This window comes from Euphorbia lathyris, chromosome 6, assembly GCF_963576675.1.
Source record: "Euphorbia lathyris chromosome 6, ddEupLath1.1, whole genome shotgun sequence".
Lineage (NCBI taxonomy): Eukaryota > Viridiplantae > Streptophyta > Magnoliopsida > Malpighiales > Euphorbiaceae > Euphorbia > Euphorbia lathyris.
This window is the reverse complement of record NC_088915.1, coordinates 42,070,866-42,080,842: the sequence shown is the minus strand read 5'-3', so window position 1 is coordinate 42,080,842 and position 9,977 is coordinate 42,070,866. Positions and strand designations below refer to the sequence as shown.

Here is a 9,977-nt window from a genome sequence, read left to right as displayed (position 1 = left end):
AATAGGGCTCTAGTTAGACCTATATTAAAGAAAACCCCCTATGAACTTTGGAAAGGACGAAAGCCCAACATTGGATACTTTCGTGCCTTTGGCTGTAAATGTTTTATTTTGAATACCAAAGATAGCTTAGCAAAGTTTGACTCAAAAGCTGATGAGGCTATCTTTTTAGGCTACTCAACAAACAGCAAAGCATACAGAGTTTTCAATAAACGAACTCAAACTTTAGAAGAGTCAGTACATGTTGAGTTCGACGAAACTAACCCTACAGGTAGATACCAGCCACTAACCGAGGATGATCCACACTCAGCAACCGCTGACCAAGAACCAGCTGCTGAGTCATTCACTAAAAGGCTGACCAAGAGTAAGAGTGAACCTAAGATTGTTTTCACTGACCAGTCTACTTCTGTAGAGATTGTTGAAACACAGACAGCACAAGACATCAATCTACCTAAAGAGATAAGGATTCCAAGAGGGCACTCAAGGAGTGCAATCCTTGATTCTATTGGGAATACCCTGATGACGAGGAATCAACTCAGGAGGTACCTCAGCAATGTAGCCTTCGTCTCAGTTCAGGAACCTAAGAACTTCGCTGATGCTGAGGAAGATGAATTCTGGATGAGCGCAATGCAAGAGGAACTCGACCAATTCAGAAGAAACGATGTATGGGAGCTAGTGCCACATCCAAGGAGTCAGAAGACCATTGGAACAAGATGGGTCTTCCACAACAAACTGGATGAGCAAGGAAACGTAGTCAGGAACAAAGCAAGGCTTGTAGCTCAGGGCTACAGTCAGCAAGAAGGTATTGACTATGGTGAGACCTTTGCCCCAGTGGCAAGGCTAGAAGCTATTAGGATCTTATGTGCATATGCATCTTACATGAACTTTAAATTATTCCAAATGGATGTTAAGAGTGCATTTCTTAATGGAGTTATAAACGAGGAAGTTTATGTTAATCAACCTCCAGGGTTTGAGGATCCAAAATTCCCAAACCATGTTTATAAACTCAAAAAAGCTCTGTACGGCCTCAAGCAAGCACCACGTGCTTGGTATGAGAGGCTGACCAGTTTCCTGCTGACTAGAAATTATGTCAGAGGCAAAGCTGATACAACCTTATTCATTAAGAGAAAGGGTAAAGATACCCTGCTGGCTCAAATTTATGTTGATGATATAATATTTGGTGCAACTAACGAATCAATGTGCAAGGAATTTAGCAAACAAATGCAGACTGAGTTTGAAATGTCGATGATGGGAGAACTCAACTTCTTCCTCGGACTTCAAATAAAACAAGGAAAGAATGGCATCTTCATCAGTCAAGCTAAATATGCCAATGAGATATTAAAGAAATATGACTTGGAAAATTGCAAGCCAATATCCACTCCTATGGGCACTGACACTGTCCTCTGCGCTGACGAGAATGGTAAGTCAGTAGACAGCAAATTGTATCGAGGTATGATAGGCTCTCTACTTTACTTAACAGCCAGTAGACCGGACATTCAGTTCTCAGTATTCTACTGTGCTAGATATCAATCTAACCCTAAGGAATCCCATTACATAGCTGTGAAAAGAATCCTTAGATATTTGCAAATCTCAGTGAACGCAGGTTTATGGTATCCCAACACTCATGGCTTTACACTCGCTGGATACACTAACGCTGACTATGGTCGAGACAAGCTAGAACAAAAAAGCACCTCTGGAGGATGTCATTTCTTAGGAAGCTGTCTTGTATCTTGGTTCAGCAAGAAGCAGGCGTCAGTAGCCTTGTATACCACTGAAGCTGAGTACATTGCTGCTGGTCACTGTGTTGCTCAAGTCCTATGGATTAAGCAACAGCTTGAAGACTATGGTGTTCAAACAAAGACAATTGAGGTCAAATGCAACAACAAAAGTGCAATTGATCTATCAAAGAACCCAATTCAACACAGCAGAATGAAGCATGTCAGCATAAGGCATCACTTCATTAGAGACCATGTACTCAAAGGTGAGATAAAGCTGACCTACGTCCCAACGGATGAGCAGCTTGCGGATATCTTCACAAAGCCACTGGCTCGTGAACAGTTCAGCATACTGAGAGAAGCCATTGGTATGTTTAATCCTCTTCAGTAAATTCCTGTTCTAAAATGTAAATTTATGCTGAGTGAATTACTATGCTGAATGATTTATGCAAATGCATGCTGAGTGATTGTTATGCTGAGTACTTAACACAAAACACATCAATACTGAGTCAATATACACACCGAGTAGTAATCTTAAACTGAGAAATCATCCTTTCATATACTACTGACCACTCAGAATCCAAAACGCTGAGTGTTAGATCCGTTGCATTAAATGCAAAAGCACGCGTATAGCCACCTAGGATGACGTATACGCCGAATGTGTCATAAAAGCCAGGATCTTTGTCGGTTGACAATCCCAAGGCAAAACTGACACATGGATTCGATAAGATCCACTCTTCACCGCTATAAATAATGGGTAAATCCCCATTCTTTATTTTCTTTACACCTACCGAATTCTAAGGCAAAGCTTTCTCTCTAAAAACTCTCAAAGCTTCCCAAACTTGTTCTAAAACTATGACTAAAGTTTCCGTCAACATCTTCGGTGCCGGTCACCCTAAGACCAGCTCCGATGAACCCTAAAGGCAAACTTCTGTGCCTGAAACTACCAAGGTCACTGCGCCGAGTAAAGGAAAAATTGGGCAAGCTACCTCCTCCAAAGGAAAACCGACCAAAATCAGAACATATACCAAGGTTTTTGATAATATTAGCGAATGTAAAGTGGACTTCTCTCGATAGGTCTCTGAGTCCTTCGTGACTTCCGAGCAACCCTTCTGCGAATGGATATCGCAAAATGGATGGACCGAGCTGTTCTCTATTAGGGATCACACCTATCCCGACCTAGTAAGGGAATTCTACAAGAACCTCCAAGTTGCTGATGATAACCAGGACTATCTGGCAACAGTAGTAAGGGGGAAAACGATTTTCATCAATCCCACCTATTTGGCGAATTTGCTGAAGTTGAAAAATGAAGGAGCAAACCTGAGAAGATCTGGAGATCATGACAGTACTGGGTACGAAGTCACCTTCTGTAAACCTGAAGGCCACTCAAGAGAAGTCTCCAGTTCCTCTATGGGTCAGCATCAAAAGATGGCTCACTATCTGCTGACCTACTTCATTTATCCTAAGATCAACTGCACCACCTCAGCAACGAACTTTGAGCAATGCTTCATATGGCATATGCTGACATACAAACCGATCAACATGCCACTATTTCTAATTGCTGGGTTCCTACGGAGCATTGGAACTCTCAGGTTGGGCTCGTTCATCACCAGGATCCTCATTGATCATCAAATAGACCTGACTGATGAAGTTAAAGCTAGAGGATCTGAGATCACAGCTGCTTCGCTGAGGGCGTTAAAGTTCAATCAGCCCCTAAAGAAAGCAAAAGCCACTGCTGCTGGTGAACAACAAACTGAGGGAACAGCTCCTAAGCAAAGAAGAAGGACAAAGGCTCCAGCTGCCCGTAAGAGAAAAGCTGTTGAGACTCCTTCAAAGAAGGCTGAGCCTAAGGTAAAGAAGCCTAAGTCAGTTGCTGAACCAGGTCAGGAGAGACCTAAGTCAGCTGAGAAAAGGAGCAGGCAAGATGCGCCTGAAATTGAGGAAAGACCAGATGCTGATGAGCAACCTCAAAAGAAGCAAAAGTCTTCTTCACTGACTCCTATTGACGCAATCCCTACTGACGTCATTGTTCCTGGTGATTCTCACTACACACAGTGTCTGGGAACTGAGGCTCTACAGCAAGAGGATGATGTGCAACTGGACGATCAGTTCATTGCACAAGTTGAGGAAGAATTGGATGGGGAGGATGAAGAAGATGAGGAACAGGGCGAAGAAAATAGTGATGAAGCTGACTCCGAGGAGACAGCTAGTGAAATTGAAACCGAGCAAGCCAATACTGAGTTGGCTGCTGGAGAAGAACAAGAACATGACCAACACAATGTTGATCAAGTACAAGAACAAGCTGACTAGCTTAATGCTGATCAAGAAGAAACTTCTCCATCTCACTCAGGAGAGTCTATTCAAGCTGACCCTCCTCCTCGTAGAAGAAGATTGGTTAAGGCAAGTCAGAAGACAGTCAGTGACATTCCTATTCAACAACCAACCCTTCCTGACTTTGTTATTCAGAAGCCAACCAAGGACCCTTCTGCACTTAAGCTGAAATTTTTCAGAAAACAACCATCCTCTACTCCACCGGCCTCTCTAGAAAAGCAAGCCTCTGTTTCTTCACTAAAGGAACATGCCAACTTGAATGCTTTCGCAAATTCTACGAGTCAAGTGGAATCCATTCCCGTTGATGCTGTCAATCCAAGCGTTGTGCTGACTCAGAACATTCCTGTCTCAGTTAGCACCGACAGCATCCGGATTACTTCCTCTCCACTCAACATCTCTGCCGATCAAACTCTTTCCCAATCTAACCAAGTGCAGATTGAAAACACAACTCCAGTCACTGACCAGGTCATCCCACTTAATCCTCTTCTAACCGGTCATACTGATGTCACTGGACAACTTAATGAAGGCTCTCAAAGCTATATAAATGTCACTGAGTCTGGTAAACGAATCATCGACTCAGTGCAGACATTGATCAAAGACCTTCAACAAACTACTCCTCCTCCTGCTGGGTCTTCTACTGTTGAGCCTACTCAGCTCTCCCAACTCACTCAGCTTCTCAACGAAGTTAAGGGATTCAAGGACTTGCTGAGTCTCATCATTACCTTTCAAGCACAGCAAGCTAAGCAAGATTCCATCGCAAAGCTGGCTGAGATCCAGCTGACAACAGTTCAACATCTCAACGCTCTTCAAGAACAAGTTCAGACTTTGTCAGCTGCGAATACACGCTATGCTACTTCTGATGAAGTTAAAATGCTCTTTGCTTAGCTTCACACCGAGCAAATCAAAACCAACGAGCAAATGGTCTTCTATTCTCAGTGCTCAGTGGAGCAAATTGGTGAGGCCGTTCGATTGCTGAATCTGAACAAGCAAGAGATGGATACTGACGCTATGAAGCAAAATGAAATGCTGTCTATCACCAGACAAACCTTCAACCACATACGTCACAGCAATGTTCAGTGTCAATACTATGACACCTCCTTACTCAAAACATTCCATCAAGTCGTTGCTGGTCTGACTGATGCACTTACTTGGGTAGGTAAATCTCAAGCTTTCATAGTCAGCATGATCAGCGCTGCTGAGCTTAATATACCCTCCGAGGTCTCAGATAATGGAGTGGCTATCTTTGATGGTGTCAATGAAAGCGTCGATAGACTTAAAGCGCTGTGCACAGAACTGACCAGAGCCGTCTTAACTGACGCCTTTAGGATTCCTCCTCCCGATGCTGACAAAACGGGGGAGAAAGAACAAGCGAGAACACAACATGAGTCTAGTCAGTCCAAACAGAAGAGAAAGAAATAGATATAGGCTAGCTCAGTATAGGCTAAGTATGTAGTCTCTATGCATGTCTTGAACTTTTGTTTGTAAACGCTGACTACCTATATTAAATATCAATACTTGCATCTTCTGTTCAAACCCTGAGTTATGAATTGTTTTTATATGATGCTGTGTATTAAGTCATTATGTATCTTCAATTGAATCAGCTATGTTTAATGCTTATAAAATTTATTGATTGAACCCAATGCTGATAACATGTTTGACATTGACTTGTAACATTGTCTTATAAAACTCATTGAACAACAAATTACTCAGCGTCCTCTGAATGATAAAACCTTCCGCTTAACACTGAGTAAAATAGAATATGTTCCATGAGCTGACCTATATCTGAAAACTGAGCTCAGACTTACTCGATTAAACCTTTAAATGTTTAGAGTAAAACTAAGTCAGTAGCTCAACCCTTACGGGGGAGTTTGCTAAGAATATTAGGTCAACTATCATGGGGGAGCTCAATACTGAGTTCTTCGCTGAATAGTTTTGCCAACATCAAAATGGGGGAGTTTGTTGAAACACCTTTCCACATAATTTTGATTTGACAAAATTGTTTAAATACAATATTCTAAACACACTAAGTTTAAATGCTTTGATTTATTCTACTAATGTGTTTGTTCAATGTTGAGTTAAAAATTGCTTATAAGACATAAGGATTAAAAGGCCCAAGCCCAATACAAGAGTCAAAGCCCAAGTCAAACAATTCAAGACAACTCGGCCCGCGAATGTCAAAACGTTGTCGTTATGGACAAAACGCAACTCAGCGGAAGAAGGATCTAGAAGACCTTCAGGGAACAACTTCGGAATGAAGCTGCTGAGTCAATTCGACAAAGCGTACAAGACAGCAGCTGGCTAAGGAAAACTTCCAGACAAAGTGTTTCCACTTTGGGTAAAGTTCAGACGACACAGTATGCTGTCTAGTTGACATTACCATAAATGGAGAGACACTCTGCTGAGCTGACCAAAAGCTGACCGAGGACAGAAGATACTCAAATTTGATTGGCCGAGAGCTCTGAGCAAGTCAGGATGACAACGACAGGAAGCCGTTTCCCTCCAACGGTTATTTCGAAATTCAAAATGACCGATGTCCAGACGTCTCTATAAATAGTGCCATCAGAAGCTTCATTCAACACAGAACTTGATCAAGCCATTACGCTGACCAAATTTCTACGCAAGTTCTGCAAGCAAAAAGCAAAGCAATCTTACACTAAATTTCATATCTTTTGTGTAAAAGTCTAGAGTGATTATTCAATCATCTAAGGTGTCTTAGCAATCATTGTTTAGGACAAACACTTATCATTTCTAGAGATTAGAAATGAGAGGCTGAGTACTCGGTTATAGTACTCAGCGAGAGATTAGGATTGAGTAGAGGTATAGAGGAAGGTACTCTTGTTATACTCAGTTGCTAAGATTGTAAAAGGTTTGAGGCTCTACCTTTAAAGAGCTCAGTAGAGGATTCGAAAGCTCGGAACGTGTTCCGGGGATATGACGTAGGCTTAGAAGCCGAACCTGGATAAATCTGCTGAGTAACGCATTTCTTACCTTATACTCCTTATATATATTGCTTGCTTAAATAACCAAAAACTGACTAAGTAAAGAGGTCAAGCTGAGTTGTGCGCATCGAACATCTGAGCTCAGGAATAGACTCTAAGTGCTATCTCCTGACTCAAGTTAAGAAACTGACCTAGTCACCAGTTGACTAAGCCAGTATCTTGCTGTTTACTCAGCGCCGCTGTTAAAACCTTTTCTCTTAAGAAAAGAAGTCTGCCCTAAATTAGAAAAAGTTTAAATAGTTCCTAACCCCCCCCCCTTGGAACTATACTTGTAACGTTATAAGGGACCAACAACCTTTTCTTATGCCATTGCTATGCTGTCGCGTTGACCCTCTTGCCTCATCTTTTGTGCCATTTGATTTATAAGGGCCTCTTCCCCTTCCTTTTTCTTTTCCTACTCCTCATTTCCCTGCGAATAGAGAAACCCCTGCTCATTCTTCACCATTTGCTTCTTGTGCCAAGTGCTTTCGGAACCTCCTTTTCTTACAAACTCAGTTCATATAAGTTTCCATTACTTTATTTTGCTTTTTGCGTCTTTTCCTTCTACGAAATTTCTTTGTTTTCCAAATTTTCTTAAAAATGAGTACTGGACAAACTCATGAGTTAGAGCCCACTTCCCCATGTCTTCCTCCACCGAATCTGACAATCCCCTAATCAAACAAGAAAATGTACCTAGGATACCCATAAATTACTAGTTTCTAGGGAAGGGGAAGGGGGAAGTTCCTCAATACCCAGGGATTTTGGCATAAGAATCCTAATAATGGAAAGAACTTCTTCCACTGTCACCCAGTCCATGGTGGACGTTTTGAAGGAGATCCACCCATGGCTGAGAAAGTTGGAATGCTTAATTCCAAGACCTGAACAACGCGCTTCACGTCCGCCTAGGGGCTATTTCACTATATACGCCAGCCATATAGATTTAGGTTTCTAGTACCTTGTTCCGGAGGTAGTTAGGGATATCCTTATTTCTTTCAACATTCCCATTAGCCAGCTACACCCTAATGGGTGGATGGATGTGATGTGTGATGCGTAACTTGCGTATAACCTTGGCACATCTATCACCCCTCGAATATTTCGTGCCCTCCATTTATTAACCATCCACAAGTCTGAAGACTGTGTGGCCTTCATGATGAAGCCAGGATCCGGATACACCCCTTTCCACTCTAAAATCTACAATGTCCATGACTAGAGTAATGCCTTCTTCTTCATCAATGAGCAGGAAGGCGTATCCCTTGGGTTCGTTAATTCCTGGAATTACAACCCCAAACCCAAGGGTCGCGGCCTGAAATATAACTTGAACACCTCTAAACAGAACCTAATGAACCTTATGGGTTCTATTCCTAATGGGTCCTGGGCGTACATTGAGGCCCTCGAGTTTGTTACGGAGGAGGTACCGCTAGTCATAAGGGAATGAGATACGATCCGCTGCATCAGTTATCACCAGCTTGGGGAAGGTAATCCCACTCTCTTCTGTTATTGACATGTTCTCCAATAGTTCTTTTGCAGCGGGAAGTCTAACGCGTCAAATGTGTATGCAGAGAGGCGGAAGCAGATGAAGCAGGCTAGCTTAAAGAGAAGCAGCTTGGAGTAAATGAGACGACTGCCATTAATTTAGAGGAGGATACGCCTCTCTCCAAACGCTAAAAATCCAGTACCCTTGTCATCCACGAGGGTGGTGTTGGCGGTTCTCAAGATCCACCTAGTGGTGTTAGGAAGCCTCCTATTCTACAGCCTTTCCCTGTAAGTTACTAACACCTTTTCTTTTCTTTTATATCACACCTTTTAACTTTCTTTCTCCTTGTTGTTTTTTAGGAAGAGAAGCCCCATCTTGGGCGATACTGGGTCGGGGCGTATGGTCCTGATGTCACCACGGCGGACGATAGAGTGCTGGATGACGTCTATGAAGCTTTGAGGGAACTTCCCAGAGTGGCGGAAGATTCGAGCAAATATCCGCCCATAAGCCAGCTCAACATGGCCATTAAGAATTCCTTTGGGGTACTTGTCTTTTTCTTTTAGCTTTTAGTATGTTTTCTTGTTTTTTGACGCCTAGGGCTTTGGCATAGGCTTATAATCACCTTAAAGACGTGAACGATGCTTTGCTCGAAGCTGCCACCTATGCTGCAGATATCGTTTAGCTGAGGGATGAGTTGACGACAGAGTGGGCGAGCCGCCAAGCTGCTGCCATCCTTGCCAAATCTCAGGCTGATCAAAACAAAGCCTTGACTGAGGAGAAGACAATGATGGAAGTGGAGAAGGTGGATCTGATAAAGAAATTGGCGGATGAGGAAGTGTTCATTGGTCTTAGGGCGACCTACTTCGCCGAGAGAATGGGCGCGGCCTATAGGAGAGATAATCCAGGAGTGGACCTGGTGGAGCCTGATGTAGAAATTCCCTCCAAGGAAGAGGGTCGCATGTATTGAGGCGGAGATTCTAGGCGTTCCTCAACCCTCAATTATCCAAACAATGGGTACGTCTGAGGTAGAGGAAGAGGTTCACCCTTCAAACATCATACAGGCAGCCGGCGGTGAAGCTCATGAGGTCGCCTCAAACATTTCCCTTGATCCTCCTGTAGAATAGGATTTTTGGAATTTTTGATTTTGAGGCTTATGATGCCTTTTTGTAAGTGCGATATTTTTTTTTAACATATTTATTTCTTTTGCGCGAATCATTTTCTTCCAGTTCCTTATTCTACTTTGCATCTCTCTTTTAGCTTGTAATTTTTTAGAATCTGGTTTACTTAGGATTCTCCAAATTGCTAGGGTAAATGGCCGGTTGTTCCCTATGAAGCTCGTAATAAGCTTTATGGATTTATTTTCTCTGGGAAAAGAAGAATCCTCCCTTGATCGGACTTTGCTAGGATTTCTTTACTTTAGGAAAAGAACCCGCCCTTGATGGGACTTTGCTAGGGTTTCTTTTCTCTGGGAAAAGAACCCGC

The 9,977-nt window shown here is 42.6% G+C and overlaps 1 long non-coding RNA gene across 1 annotated transcript; it reads left to right on the top strand.

Annotated features, from left to right (window-relative positions):
• The first annotated feature begins 8,589 nt into the window (after nt 1-8,589).
• LOC136233999 (uncharacterized) lies at nt 8,590-9,700 on the top strand. The gene is made up of 3 exons (XR_010691013.1): nt 8,590-8,782; nt 8,855-9,037; nt 9,106-9,700. It is a non-coding gene; the product is annotated as an uncharacterized lncRNA (long non-coding RNA).
• Nucleotides 9,701-9,977: the final 277 nt, after the last annotated feature.